We start from the raw sequence: 15,468 nt of genomic DNA on the forward strand, positions 1-15,468 counted from the left end.
CCTTTGGAATGCTCAACAACCAAAGCTCTGAGGTCAAAGTTAATAAGGACTAACGGGGCTTAGAGAACAGCCAGCCAACCTCTGTGTGTTAATAGCTATTATCAACATGATTAGATTCAGAACCAGCGCAGAAACATATCTGTGAGGATGTTTCTAGAAAATCTTGAGGCAAGTGGGAAGCCCCGCCCTGAACGTGAGCAGGACCATCGGTGAGGTTGGGTCCCAAACTGACTAAAGAGAGCTGAACACCAGCGTTCACTTCTCCTTCCTGACTGTGGCTTTGATGTGACTACCTCAGTTCCGCTGCCGTGCCTTTCCCACCAGGATGGAAAGCACCCTCAAACTGTGAGCCAAGATGAACCCCATCTCCCTTAGGCTGCCACTCACCAGACATTTGATCTCAAGAAACAGCAACACACTTCTTAAGGTCACCCAAGACCTAGAGGATGGGGATACTCCTAAGAGGACCTACAGCCCCAGGAAGTCACCTCTCCTTTTGACCAGAAAGGTCACAGAGACCCCGGAGGCTGCACATTGTGCAAAGGAGGGAGTCAGGAGAGGAAATGTTCCCTGTGCTTCTGAGGGACACTACAAAGTCCACCCGACCCTGAGCAGCCCCAGCAGATGCTGCAGTGGGGAATGGAAAAGTTAAGCCCAGGGCTCTGCTGAGTCCCTGGGGAGCCTGGCCTGACCTTGACAGGAGAAGGGAGAGCGATCACTTTTGACAAGCTATGTTTCGAAACACTCAGCCCACCAACCAAGAACCTCAGCTTCGTCCAGTTCTGCCAGGGGGCCTGGTAGGATTAAAAACTTCCAAAGGTACCGGGTGTGGTGGCACACCCCTTTAATTCCAACACTTGTGGAGAAGAAGCAGGAGAATCTCTGAGGTGGGGCCAGCCTGGTCTATGTAGCAAGTTCTAGCCCACTAAAACAACATAATGAGACCTTGTCTCAGAAGCAAACAAGCAAATCAACAACAAAACACAATGACAACAAAAGTCTTCCAAACACCTCCAGATGACCAGCTTCTGTGAAGTTTAAAGGGTCTTTTCCAGGTGTTAGTAACTATTCCAACAGCAATTAATCTCCCGGGAATTAACTGCTGACTAGGGTACTTTCCAGAAAGTGAAATGCAAAAGAACCCAGTTGGAACTGTACGACAATCACTCAAAGCGGGCCAGCTTCTGAAAGGTAAGTCTGCGGATCACACCCTGCAGCTCAAGTATGTGGATCCTGGGGACCGGATAGCACTCGCTGGCTCGCACAGCAAGCACTTTGCCCACACATCCATCTCATCCGAGTTTAAGGTGTTCTATTCCCTATCAAAACTAGTCTGTCTCGGTTCCGAGTAAATAGAAATCTATTAAAACAACAAAAAGGGGGGTTGGGGATTTAGCTCAGTGGTAGAGCGCTTACCTAGGAAGCGCAAGGCCCTGGGTTCGGTCCCCAGCTCCGAAAAAAAGAACCAAAAAAAAAAAAAAAAACAAACCAAAAAACAAACAAACAAACAAACAAACAAAAAACAACAACAAAAAGGGCATTCCTGCTCTATCTCCCCAGAGTTCCGGTCCTGTGGACTGTTCTCCCGCAGAGGTGGTACACCCCCTACAACCCGCAGCGGGAAAGCGTGCGCGCTCGTCCAGAGCCTTGCCAGGCTGGCAGTCTGGACCACAGCTCCGTGAGGCAGCCGCACTGGTGGGCAAAAGGGGATGGGGAGAGAACAAAGGCAGGGTCGACCTCTGTACCCTGCTGCTTCCCACCTTCACCTTCACTTTGCCTTCTTTCTTAGATGCTATTTCCTCCTAAGCTGGGGAAGTACCCAGTGGGCTATGAACAGAACTTAAGACGCCGTGAAATGAAAACAATCTTCAGGATCAACAGGAAGCCCAGACACAAATCAGGAGAAGAGCGTGCAGGGATGGGGTGGGGTGGGAGTGAGGGAATGGGGGGGAGGGGGTAGCGTGTGCTGAACTTGCTCTTATTTTAAGTGGTCACGGTGGTGGTGGCGGTGGCGGTGGGGAACTGAGGCCAGACACAGGAAGCTGGGTTTCCCAGCCTCAGCTTTTGATGGTTTCCTGGTCCCCTTGGGCCTATTGAAAAGAGGCCCACTGAGGTGATAAACCAACCCTTTCAAGTTGTTGCCTTTGTCTCTGAAAGATCTATTATGATCATGCAGAGCTGCCCCGAGAGAGGTTCCTCAGGAGTAAGACCCGGATGTGTTAACCAGGGGCTTGGCATTGCTGTAAATAGTGGAGTGGGCTTGGGGCAGACACTCCGGACAAGGATGGTCAGCTTTCATCAGGCGCTCTCCCGGGTCAACTACCTGACTTCGGTTGTTAATCATGAGCAGGAAAGGTACTGAGCTAGCGCCTTGGTCTGCTCCGGGCACTATGACTAACGCTCCGAGCTGAGTGGCTTATAAACAGAAGCCTCTTTTCTAAAGTACACGGCTCTGTAATTATTTGTTTTTGAGGTGCTGGGAAATGAACCCAGGGTCCCACAAGTTATGTACAGCATATACTTCTCCTCTGAGCCACATCCTCAACCCCAGAAACTTCTTTCTCACAGTAGTAGAGGCAGAAGACTCACTCAGAGAAGCTTTTCATCCAGTCTTCTGTGGTAGCGCTGTCTCTCCCTCCCTCCCCCCCCTCTCCTCCCTTCCTCCTCCCTCCCTCTCCTCCCTCCCCCTCTTCCCTCTCCTCCCTCTCCCTCCTCCCTCTCTCTCCCTCTCCCTCTCCCCCTATCCCTCTCCCCTCTCCCTCTCCCTCCCCCTTCTCCCCCTCTCCCTCTCCCTCTCCCTCTCCCTTTCCCTCCTCTTCTCCCCCTTCTCCCCCTTTCCCTCTCCCTCTCCCTCTCCCTCTGTTCTACCAGGCACCAATCCCAGCCTGAGAGTTCTGCTCTCATGGCCCTATCACATTCAAAAGTCTTCACCTTCTAACCCCATCACAGTGGGCGTTAGATATCAACAGAATGAGTTTTGAGAAAAATAGAAACGAAACTCGAATCTCAGTCTTGTAAATTGTTTGCTGTGTGATTTGGGGCAAGCTATCTGATGTCTCAGTTTCATCACTGAAACGTTAGCTCAATGAGGTGCTGCATGCAAAATCGATTCCTTTCGATTTGAAAGAGCGGTTGCTGATCTGACTCCCCTGGGAGCATGGGAGAGCATCTTGGGGGCTGTAAATAAAGGAGTGTGGTCCTCAGCAGGGTCAGGGTGGAGCTTAGGGGCTGTTCAAAGGCTTGGCCACAGTGACCCCTACCCCCAATTTGACTGTTCTCCCAGCATGCCCGTCCCTGAGTCCACCAACTCCACACACCTACCAAGTGTCTGTCTTACTCCTTTCTTGTTGGTCCTCCCAGCAGCACGACTTACAGGAGAGCTCCAAGGCTGGAAGGGATAGGAGGGCGGGGAACAGAGCCTAACGTGGCTTGCAGCCTGCCGGGAGCTTCAAGACCCCATACAACCTTCTCCCTGCAGACTCTGTTTACCCAACTGTAAAGAAGGACTAATTAAGAGAACCTTTCTCTTCGTCTGGGCATGATGGTGCATGCCTGTAATCCCAGCACCCTGGAGGATTGTGAGTTCAAGGCCAGGCCAGCCACCCTGTCTACAAACAACAAACAACAAATACCTTCCTCCAGGTCGGTGTTTTGTAGAGCAAGTGAAGTGTAGGATTACACAAAATACAGTCTGTTCGCACCGAGTCTTGCTTGCTTATTTATTTATTTATTTATTTATTTATTTATTTATTTATTGCTGGCATGTGACATTTAGTCCCCAGCGGGGCTGTGGCTCCTCAATCAGGTCTTATTGCCATTGACAAGCTCGCCTCCTTGGAAGGCACTGGCTGTGTGACAAAGCAAACACAGACTCCTAGGCTGTGTGTGGTGGTGCATGCCCTCATTCCCAGCACTAGGGAGTGGGAACAGAGTTCAAGGCCAGCCTAGCCTACACAGGTTCCAGGCCGACCAGGGCTGTACAGTGAGACCCTATCAAATAAATAAACTACATATAGGTTCTTAGAGCTCATGTCGCCTGCATAGTCAAGCTCTAGGAAGGGAACCCCGGCATCTACACTGGATCCTCAGGTGCCTCAGGCAGCCAGGAGGCCACGGCCCTCGGGGAAGCACGGTCGCACTGGTGCTCCTTGTCACCTGCTGAGGCTGCTTTGGCTCATTACCCAGACTGTCCACTGGCCATGAGGTGATGAGCTGGCTGTTTCCTTCATTCAGCAATATGCAATAAGGACTCAGTAAAGGAGGTAAGTACATGCTCTGTGAAAGCAGCAGGACCTGAGTTCAAATCCCCAGGACCCATATAAAAGCTGGGCTGTGCCTGCAACCCTAGTGTTGGAGTGGGGAGGCAGGCAGCTCCTCTGAACTTAGTGAGAAATCCTGCATCAAAAAGAAGGTAGAGAGTTTTCTGCACTCTCACGAGACCAGAGAGAGCAGGCACTGCCTCAACCTGCTGAACCATGCCAGCAAGTTTGTGGACCTGTACGTGCCTCAGAAATGTTCCTAGAGCAACTGCATCATTGGTGCCAAGGACCACGAGTCCATCCAGATGAATGTGGCCAAGGGTGACAGGCTCAGAGGCTGGTTTAATGGCCAGTTTAAAACCTATGCCATCTATGGGGCCATTCACAGAATGGGCAAGTTAGATGATTCTGTTCTCCGTGCAGCTAAGGCTGATAGAATTGTCTCAAAGACCCTTTGATCAGAAGAAATCAGGAATATTTGTCATAAATAAAAGTGGGAAAGTAAAATCAATCAATCAATCAAATAAGGTGGAGAGAGACACCTGACATCATCCCCTGGCCTCCCTATATGTTTGTATGAGTACGCTTGTCTGTCTGCCACCCTAACACACACACACACACACACACACGCACACACACACACACACACACACACACACACACACACACACACACACACTATCCACTCAGTGTTTCTTGCAATCCCACCACCTGGGAGAATGAGGCAATAGGACTGAGTTCCAAGACAGCCTGGGCTATGCAGTGACACCATGTCTCAAAAAAAAAAAAAAAAAAAAAAAAAGCAAAACAAAATGCCCAAATAAAAATCCTTTTAGAAATGAAAACAGAAAGAAAAAAAAGAAAAAAAAGAAATGAAAACAGGAGAAATGGCTCAGTCGCTAAAAGCGAATGTTCTCCCAGATGATACGAGTTCGGTTCCCAGCCCCACGTTAGGAAACTCGGTCTCCTATAACTGCAGCTCCATGGGATCCCACCCCCTCTTCTGGCCTTCATAGCCACGTGTGCACACATGGAGCACAGATACACACATAAATAAAAATAAAACAAACCTTATTTTAAGAGGAAAATAGAGCAATGTGTATCACAGGCTGACTGAACAAACCAAGGGTAGACCCCGCAGGATGGGGCCACCAGCAGGGATGGGGCCTGGATGCATGTCACGCACAGGTGAACCTTGGAAACATCTAAGTGAAGGACGCCGGTCCCGAGGGATCTCCGCCCAGCTTCACCTCCACTCAGCACACTCAGCCACACACAGAAACAGGAAGGAGGTAGGTGCTTCTGCAGGGCCGGGAAATAGGATGAGCGCCCACGCCCAGACATGATGAAACCTCCTACGGTTGAGTAGTGCAACACTAAAAGCTGGCCCAGTGCGTACTTCAGATGGGTGAAACTGTGGCATGCAAACTAGACCTCAATAACTCTGCTATTAAAAACAAAGAGTTAATTGTGTCATATATCACCCAGGCGTGGTGGCCCACACCGTTGGCCCCGGAGGGAGGCAGAGGCAGAATGATCTCTGAGTTCAAGGCCAGCCTCTTCTACAGACCGAGTTCCAGGACACTGAGAAACTCTGACTTGGAAAAGAAAAGAAATTATATATATCAAATATCAAAAGAGTGAAGATTGTGACAAGGAGTCTGATTTTTTTTTTTGTTTTCCTTAGTAGGTTTTAAGCTTTGCAGTTTTTAAAATTCATTTAATTCTGTATTCTTTGACAGTTTCTTCCACGTTTATAATGAATTTTCATCCTTCTCCATCCCTGTTCGGTCTCATTCCCACTCCCTCTCCTGCTGAAACCCTCTGAATTTCCTGTATGTGAGTGTGTCTGAGTGTATAAATATGTAGGTATAAACGTGTGTGTGAATGTGTAAGTGTGAATGTGTGGGTGTGCGTGATTATGTAAGTGTGAGTGTGTGAGCGTGTATAAATGTGTGAGCATGTGTGTGAGTGGTTGTGTGTAAGTGTATGTGTGAACGACTGTGTAAATGTGTGAGTGAGTGTGTATATGAGTATATATAAGTGTGTGTGTGTGTGTGTGTGTGTGTGTGTGTCCCACTGAGCTTAGTTAGGGAAGTTACTGGAGTAAGGACAACCTGTCAGTGGTTATGCTGAAGAACGTGACCTCCCCTCTCTCTGCCATCATTAAGTCTCACCAGACCCTCAGAAGAGAATGGGGCTTCACGAGCCCAGCCCTCTTCTGTGATGAGATGTAACAGTCTGTCGGATGTGCGCTGGCTAATCAGTTACTATAACCAGACGAGCATTTTACAGAACTTATTCCCTCCTCAATAAAATCTTAAAACGAAGATGGGAGGAAGGCAGGGAAGGAGGGAGGGAGGAAGAGAAAGGAAAGAATTAACAATGCAGGAGAAGATAGAGACATTTTCCACATCATTAATTTATCTCTTAAGAACTTTTATTTTTAATCAGAGAACCAGAATAATCTACTTAAAGTTTATTTAATAAACCCTATAATGAAATCCTTCTGTTTATCTGTTTTGAAACGGGTCTCACTGTGTGGCTCTGCGGCTGTCCTGGAACTGGCTCTGAAGACCGGGCTGACCTGGAACTCACAGAGATCTGCCTGCCTCTGCCTCCTGAGTGCTGGGGCTAAAGGCGTGCGCCACCGTGTCTGACTGAAATTCTTGAAAAACAAAATAGTGTTCTAGCTCTGAAGTCTGGCTTCCCAGGTTGGAATCCCAGTTGTACTTGTCCCTAGCCAGATGATTTGGGCAAAATTGTTACTCTTGGTGCTTCGTCTCCTTCTATGGTCACCAATGAAACTGCATAAATAAAGTCTTAGTACCTGGGCCGTGTTAACTGTAAACACTGGCTGTCACCGTGTTGAGTCAGGCAGAGTCTAAGCCTGTGCTATCTGACGTGGAAGGAGCCAGCACTTGGAGTGGAGACTCTGAACGAAGTTATGATGAGAGTCTAACCCATGACCTTGTTTCAAAGACTTGGTGAGCAAACGACGTAGTGACTTTTAATACTGGTGACACAGGAATGATATCCTGGCTTAAATGAACTGTAGTGACATCATCTGTTGATCTTTGCCTTTTTTAAACACGGTTCCTAGGAAATTTACAACAACACAGTACACAACCAAAGTCACAAATAATGGCAGAAGTATGCAAAGCTTACCCCGCTTAGCTCAGGAGCGAGTGCCTGCCGTCGGCTGGTGCCACCTTGATTGAGCATTGCACCAGAGCGTCAAGGCAGGGGAGCTAAGAGACCATAGGAAGTGAGAGGCATTCAGCCTGTAAAAGAAAGAATGGAAGTATTTCTACTTATGTCTGTCTGTCTGTCCACATAGACAAGTGATCTTTCACACTGAAAGTTCTAAGACGTCTCCATCACTCAACCCCACTGTCCCGAGAAAGAGCTGGAAGATACTAATAGCTTGTTGTTATAACTTATGAGTTCAATACAAAAATCCCCACCTGACTTCTATGCAGTCATCCATAGGCTGGTCCTGAAATTAATGTGAAATCTGAGGAACGCAGATTAGCCAAACAAACAAACAAACAAACAAACAAACAGCAAAACATAGGAGAAGAAGCGGAGAGGACACGCAGTTCCCAAATGTAAAACTTACCAGAAGCGATGGTCCTCGGCGGCACCGTGCGAACCGACCTGAGGATGGGCACACAGAGCCACAGACCAGCAGGATTGGGCGGGGCTGCCAGAACTCCGCCCGGTTGAGGCAATTGATTCTCAACAGGATGCCAGGGCTGCTCGACAGGGAAAGAAGGAGATCTTTCAGCTAACGACCTGGGGCAAACAGAGCCGTATGCTGAAGACCGAAACCGGATCCGCCTCCGTACCGTATGAAAAATTAACACAGGTGATCGAGGCTTAGGAGCTGCCTCAAGAAAACCCTGGACGGAAACACGGGATAAGCGTCTGTCGCCAGGCGCGAACGTGTGCTGCCATGTGTGCCGTCCCGTGCTTGCGGGGTGGAGGAGGGAATGGCGGCCATTTGAGGCTACTCTGGACTGTATAGCAGGCCCTGCTTCAAAAAGAAAAAACAAACCAAACAACGAAAAAAAGGTTTAAGATTTTAAGCATCTGGAGAGGTGGCTCAGCGGTTAAGAGCACTGACTGCTCTTCCAGAGGTCCTGAGTTCAATTCCCAGCAACCACATGGTGGCTCACAACCATCTGTAATGAGATCCGATGCCCTCTTCTGGTGTGTCTGAAGACAGCGGCAGTGTACTCATATAAATAAAAATTTTTTAAAAGATTATGAGTATCAATGGTGTATTGTGCATCATGATTAACGCAAGTATGATTAGAGTACACAGGGGTAGGGGTGTGTGTAGGTAAATGCAGGTTCAGCCCATTTTACACGAGAGACTTCATTATCTGACGGTTTGGACAAGCGTCTATAGGGTCCTGGCATGGTCCTCCCACCCCTGCATCCACGGGCAATGTCTGGACTGGGCAGATCCAGAACTACAGGAAGATGTGTGGCTACCACGGCAAGGAGAGCGCAGGGGTAGGGAGACTGATGACGGGTGTGGGATTTCACTGGAGTGACAGGAACGGTTTCGGACCAGGTGGCAGCTGTGCAGCCTTCTGAGTTTACTAAAATCCACCGAAAGGTCTCCTCTTTAAGAAGTGAGTTACATACAATTTGAGTTATATCTAACTTGGTGGTCGATGAATTACATATATATGTCTCACATTTATTAAAGCCCTTATTAAAGGCCCTATTAAAAATTAGTTACAAACATTTTTTAATTACTTCTGGTTTTTTTTTTTTTTTTGCTTTTTTTGTTTTTGTTTTTGTTTTTGAGACAAGATACTGTCATGTAGCCCAGGTGACCCGGAGCTCACCATGTAGACCCAGGGTGGCCTTGAATTTGCTATGATCCTCCTACCTCTCCCCAGACCATTGGTGTGCAGCACCACACCCAGCCCAAGGTCCATGAAACTGAGCGAAGGCACCAAGATTTCCCACAAGGCTCCTGCACACCTTGCCACTGTCAATGTCCCAACCGGAGCGGCCCCTTCCTTATACTTGATGGGACTACGTGGACACACCATCACCCTCCAAAGTCTGAGGGCTACATTGGGGCTCATGGTTGGTTTTACAAAGTCTTTGGGCTTTGGTGGTGGTCAGGTGCCCGCCATTGGAACATCAGACAGGACAGTTTCACAGCCCGAAAAATTCCCTGTGCCTCATATATCCCTCTGCCCCCCCAATCCCTGGCAACCACACTGAGTCTTCTAATAATCCCAGAACAGTGCCTTTCCCAGAAGGCCGCAGGGCTGGCGTCACTGTCCAGAACCTTTTTCAGATTGACATCTTCCACCCAGCACTGTGAATTCATGTTTCTTCCATGTCTTTTCATGGCCAAACAGCTTGTTTCCTTCAGAGCTGAATACTATTCCACTCTCTGGATACATGACAGGTTTTTCTTCAGCTCATTTACAGACACTCGGTTTTCTTCCAGGTTTGTACAACAAGGACTAAAGCTGCCATAAACCCGGATGCACATACTCCAGTGTGGACATAAACTTTCGGTTCATTTGTGAAAACGCCAATGGATGTGATTGCTGGTCTTGGGACAAAAGAATACATCATTAATTTTGCAAGAAAGTGCCAAGTCCGGTGTGGTGGCTGAGTGGGTGTGGTGTTACATACCTGTTATACCTGCCACTTCAGCACTAGGGAGGCTGAGGCAGGAGGACCACACTGACCTGGACTGCATAGAGAGTCTTCGTCTCTAAAGAATATAGCAATGCTCACAGAAGCCCCGACTCACCTCTGAGAAAGCCAATGACACATCTGAACTGTGGGGCTCAGAAGCTCCAATTTACAAAGAGGAGTGGAAGGACTTGACTTGGGCACACAAATTAGCTGAGTCAAACAGTTGCTGGGGTAAAGATTTACTTGCATTTGACGGTTTTTTTCCCCTTGAGAGCTTCATAGATAAACACTGCGTGTATATCGATCCTGGCCTCTCCCTCTCCTCCTGCCAACTCCTCCCATGCCCTGTCTAAGTTTATAACCTTTTCTTTTTTGACTGTACACACACACACACACACACACACACACACACACACACACTTATGCACACATACACAAACACACACACATATATAGAACCTGATAAACCCATTTATACATTGCTGGCAAGCAAATGTGTCTGGTGCTGACCACTTGGGACTGGACAATTATGGGGGAGCCTGTCCCTGGAAGAAACCATGTCTGTCAGCAGCCACTGATGACGTCAAACAGCTGTTTGAAGACAGACCAGTGGTGCACTCCATGCTTCCTGAGTTCTGGGCCAATGTGTATAGTCGGTTGGGATTAAACATCAAACAAGATCTCTTCTTGAGATCCCAGCTGGACCTCAGAGGGTCACCAGACAGTGCCCTTCAAGCCCTAAGGAAGTGCTGGGCTTCGAGGGAGCATCTCCACTTGTGAGGATTTATGTTGCATGCCCGCTCACATGTTCAGTCACTTAGATGCATGGTTACTCACTGCAGCCTCATTTCTGGCAGAACTCCTGGAAACAGCCCATGTCATCACTAGATGGCTACCCACGTGTAATGACACATTCATGACACACACAGAGAGACCGCAGGAGCAAGGAAGCTCTTTGTGTACAAACAGGAAATGACGTCTAGGAGCCATCATCTAGTGAGAAAGTAAGACGCGGCCAGGCCTGCTGACGAGGCTACTTGGGAAATCGAGGCCCGAGAAATTGTAAATTTAAGACCTGACTGCACTCTGGACCAAATTAAAAACCAGTTCCGCCAATTTGGTGAGACCCTGACTCAAACGAAAAAGGGCGAGGTGGAGCTGAGGATGTAACTTGGTGGTGAGCCTGCCTGGAATGCGAGAGGCCTTCCCTGGGTTCAATTACCCGCCCCAAAGACTCCAGGACTCTCTCTGGGACTTGATATGGGAAGTAGGAACAGGGTCACTGTGCATGTGTTCCGGCGGCCCTCCCTCCCAATTTCACAAGGACCTTCCTGGACTCGCAGGAGCAGGGGTGGGCAGGACAGTGGAGGAAGTGAAACAGAAGGGCCCTGACTGGTGGTTTTTCTCATACATCAGGGTTCCCTGAGGAAGGGAGCAGGGGCTCGCCCAAATGTAAAGTGGTTCTGTGGCTAAAATGTGTAAAGAAAATCAACTCCATCAACGCAGACCTCAAACGCTAACAAGGCCGAGTACACTGTGACATGTCACATACCATGTGTACTATCGTTTCCCAAATGTACTTGCCCACAGAACTGCTGTGGAGAGCAATCCGGGTGGAACGGTGATGGTCGTACATGGAGTGTACTTTGAGAAACGCTGCGTTTCAAATGTAAGTGAGCATAAGGAAATTCAAAAGTGGGCTGTACCACGAATCTGCCACTCAACTAAAGTGGGCTGTACCACGAATCTACCACTCAACTAAAGTGGGCTGTACCACGAATCTGCCACTCAGCTAAAGTGGGCTGTACCACGAATCTGCCACTCAACTAAAGTGGGCTGTACCACGAATCTGCCACTCAACTAAAGTGGGCTGTACCACGAATCTGCCACTCAACTAAAGTGGGCTGTACCACGGATCTGCCACTCAACTAAAGTGGCTGTACCACGAATCTGCCACTCAACTAAAGTGGGCTGTACCACGAATCTGCCACTCAACTAAAGTGGGCTGTACCACGAATCTGCCACTCAACTAAAGTGGGCTGTACCACGAATCTGCCACGCAACTAAAGTGGGCTGTACCACGAATCTGCCACTCAACTAAAGTGGGCTGTACCACTCAGTTTTTGTTGTTAATTTGTGTGGGGGATGGGGGGAGAGGTTGGTTTTTGTTTGTTTGTTTTAACACGAAGCATAAGCTATTATGGAGCTGGTGGGTTACAACCAGCTCTAAAACAAAGGATTTAGATAAAACAGAAAGTAACAGGACACACTATTTTTACAACACACATGTGTACACACATGCATGCCAGGCTGTGACAGCAACCGTGCTTCCTGTGAGCGCAGTACTCCAGGCCTGTAATCTCAGCACGCACGAGGACAATCTCTGACTTCGAGGCCAGCTTGAGCTATGTAGTGAAGTCACAGCCAAGCCACAAAGCCTGGCTTTGTTCTTTTGGATGTTATTGTTGTTTAAAGTAGGAGTAGCTCAGTCCATCAAGTGATTTGCAGTTGTGCGGACCCGACTTGATACCCCAAACTGATAAAAGAGAAAACTAACCATGTAGCATGTGCTTATAAACCCAGTGCTAGGGACATAGACACTGCACGTTCACAAGCTGTGGTACCCACAAGTGATCATCCCCAAGCCCAAACTGGTTCCCCCTTTCCCTGTGTAGAGTCCAAGTGTCCCTTGGAGAGTATACCCAGCCTGTGGCCAATGAACTCAACCTGCCTGTCCCTTCTCCATCCTAGACAATACACCCATCTATCCGAGAGAATCAAGCTCCTTAGTCCCACACTTCCCAGGTTTCCCTGCAGGAACCTTCATATCACACACACACACACACACACACACACACACACATGCACACACACACATATATATATATATACACACATACATATACATACACATATACATCATACAACATATCCACATACATCCACACATGCACACATACATATATACAAATTCATATATATGCACACATGCACACATACATATACATATTCATATATATGCACACATACATATACATACACATATACATACATACAACATATCCACATACATCCACACATGCACACATACATATACATACACATATTCATATATATGCACACATACATATACATACACATATACATACATACAACATATCCACATACATCCACACATGCACACATACATATACATACACATATTCATATATATGCACAATGCACACATACATATACATGCATATACACATATACACATACATATACATACACATATACACACACATACACACATGCACACATACACATACACACATGGTTTCCATCCCTAACAGTGCTTAGTCGTCCTCATTCCCTGGTTTCAAATACCTCAGGCTCAGTGACATTTCTCTCCTAACTGTCCATCTTCTGAACTAGGCTCCAGGTCCCTTGCAGCTATGGACTGTGCCTTGTTATGACATATCTGGTCTGGTCTCCCTGCATAGCACACAGGTCAAAGCTCAGCAGAGGCCAGTGAGCAGACCCAGAACAGGGAGGAAGTTTCAGCTGACTGAACACTAGGAACTTCTCAGGATCAGGGGGGCCACAGCCAGCAAGCTGCTCCAAGCACTGTCTCCATGAGTACTCACTGACTAGGTCCACACCCCTGGGGAGTCTACCCTCACACGGTGTCCCAAACATGAGGGATTACCAAGAGGCTTTTTTACTCTAACCATGAGCAGGGAGGTCTGTAGTCTTTGTCAGTGGGTCATGCCATGAAGAACCCTGGTGACCTTTTTAAGAACAGTACCGGGTTGCCTCTCTACGACTTTCAGAGTGAGGCCCAGGAATCTGCTTTTGAACAGGTGGCTGATGTAAAAAAGTTCAGAACTTAATGACCTGGTGATAAAACTGCAGGTTCTTTCCCTGGACTCAAACTCAGGGTCACGGGCTCACAGTTTAGCAAAAGGGCAAATGTCGAACCATAGATGACAAGACAAGGGATCGTGCATTAACAACAGGATGCGTTAGAAAGCATGAACAGGCATACCTGACCCTCACCTCAGCCTGTCCGGCTGGAATCTGGAACTTGGAAATGGCAAGCCAAGTCTTTGGTGTTGTGACATACACAAACAACAATCTAAGCCTTGAGTGTTGTTCACCAGGAACTGGACCTCAAAAAAGGGCCTGAACAAAACCCATGTCTATTGAAATAGAGTACATACACACACACACACACACACACACACACATGCACATACACACATACACATACATGCATATACACACACATGCACACACATACATACACACATGCACACACACATACACACATGCACACATATACACACACATACACACATGCACACATACATGCACATACACACACATGCACACATACACATGCACATACACACACACGCACATACACACACATGCACACATACATGCACATATACACACATGCACACATACACACACACACACACACACACACACACACATACCTCTATGCTCTGTTTGAGTCAAGATGACCCCTATGTACAGAAAGATTGCAATTTAAAACCACGGCAGCCTTCGTCACTTAGCCAGCCTCCCCAAGGTTGCTATCTCAGTTATAGGCTGACCTAATAATCATACATACCTTGTGTGGTTGTCGATAGGATTAACCCAATCAGTACATGCACAGGACCTCATTTCTTGTATTTTGGCCATGGCAAATATCTGTAATGAGTAGCTAGTAACAGCTTTAAGCATTAAAAAAAAGCAGATGACCTGGAACTTGGTACCCACCTGTGCACCCCGTTCATGAGGCCGATGGAGGAGGATCGTTGAGTTCAAACCAGCTTGGTCTTCATGGTGAAACAAAACAACACTCCCCTTCTCCTCCCCACCCCCAACACACGCAAAACTCTTAGTGATCCAAATGGAGGTTATGAAATGACATTTTCTGCGGCTCTGAGGGACTGCAAGGTGGTTTGTTACGTCTAACCTCCTTATCATGGTCTGATGCCTCGGTCAGTTATGTCAGTATGGTGCTGAGGGCGGGGAATTTCGCCTCTCCAGGCCTGTTAGCTCATCTGTAAAATGAGCGAAAGAAATCGTGCCGCTTACTTTAGGAAACTTACATGAGGATTAATGGAGAACCTGTAGTGAGGGTGTGGTCTCCTTGTTGGCACAGCAAGCCTCAGTGAGAGCCTGGAAACTGCCACTGTCAACGGGGCACTTGAGAGGAGTTCGAACCGCGGGCACTTCAGAGGGGACAGGACCTCTTTCCCCAAAACCATTACCAAAGTAACTGGGGAATCAGCCCTCTTTTCACCCACGTGCTTCACTAAGGGCAAAGGAGGTTACAAGCGAGCAAGCATGGGCTCCCTCGGTACTGTGGGCCTCAGGGTGTCAGAATCTCTGAGTCCTCAGCAGTAGAACCAGAAACTAAAGCACACGTGGTCGTCCTCCCCCACCCTTACGTGGCTCCTCCCAGCCCTGCTCCAGGTATCTCTGGGGCATCGGGGCGGCTCCTAAGACAGCCCAGGTGCCTTGGAGC

The 15,468-nt window shown here is 47.9% G+C and overlaps 1 long non-coding RNA gene and 1 pseudogene across 1 annotated transcript; one reads left to right on the forward strand and one right to left on the reverse strand.

Annotated features, from left to right (window-relative positions):
* The first annotated feature begins 1,130 nt into the window (after window positions 1-1,130).
* LOC134484836 (uncharacterized) lies at window positions 1,131-5,081 on the forward strand (annotated as a pseudogene).
* Window positions 5,082-6,681: 1,600 nt separating this feature from the next.
* LOC134484110 (uncharacterized) lies at window positions 6,682-14,197 on the reverse strand. The gene is made up of 2 exons (XR_010061459.1): window positions 7,882-14,197; window positions 6,682-7,543 (listed from the first exon to the last, which is right to left on the reverse strand). It is a non-coding gene; the product is annotated as an uncharacterized LOC134484110 (long non-coding RNA).
* Window positions 14,198-15,468: the final 1,271 nt, after the last annotated feature.

This window comes from Rattus norvegicus, chromosome 1, assembly GCF_036323735.1.
Source record: "Rattus norvegicus strain BN/NHsdMcwi chromosome 1, GRCr8, whole genome shotgun sequence".
NCBI classification, from domain to species: domain Eukaryota; kingdom Metazoa; phylum Chordata; class Mammalia; order Rodentia; family Muridae; genus Rattus; species Rattus norvegicus.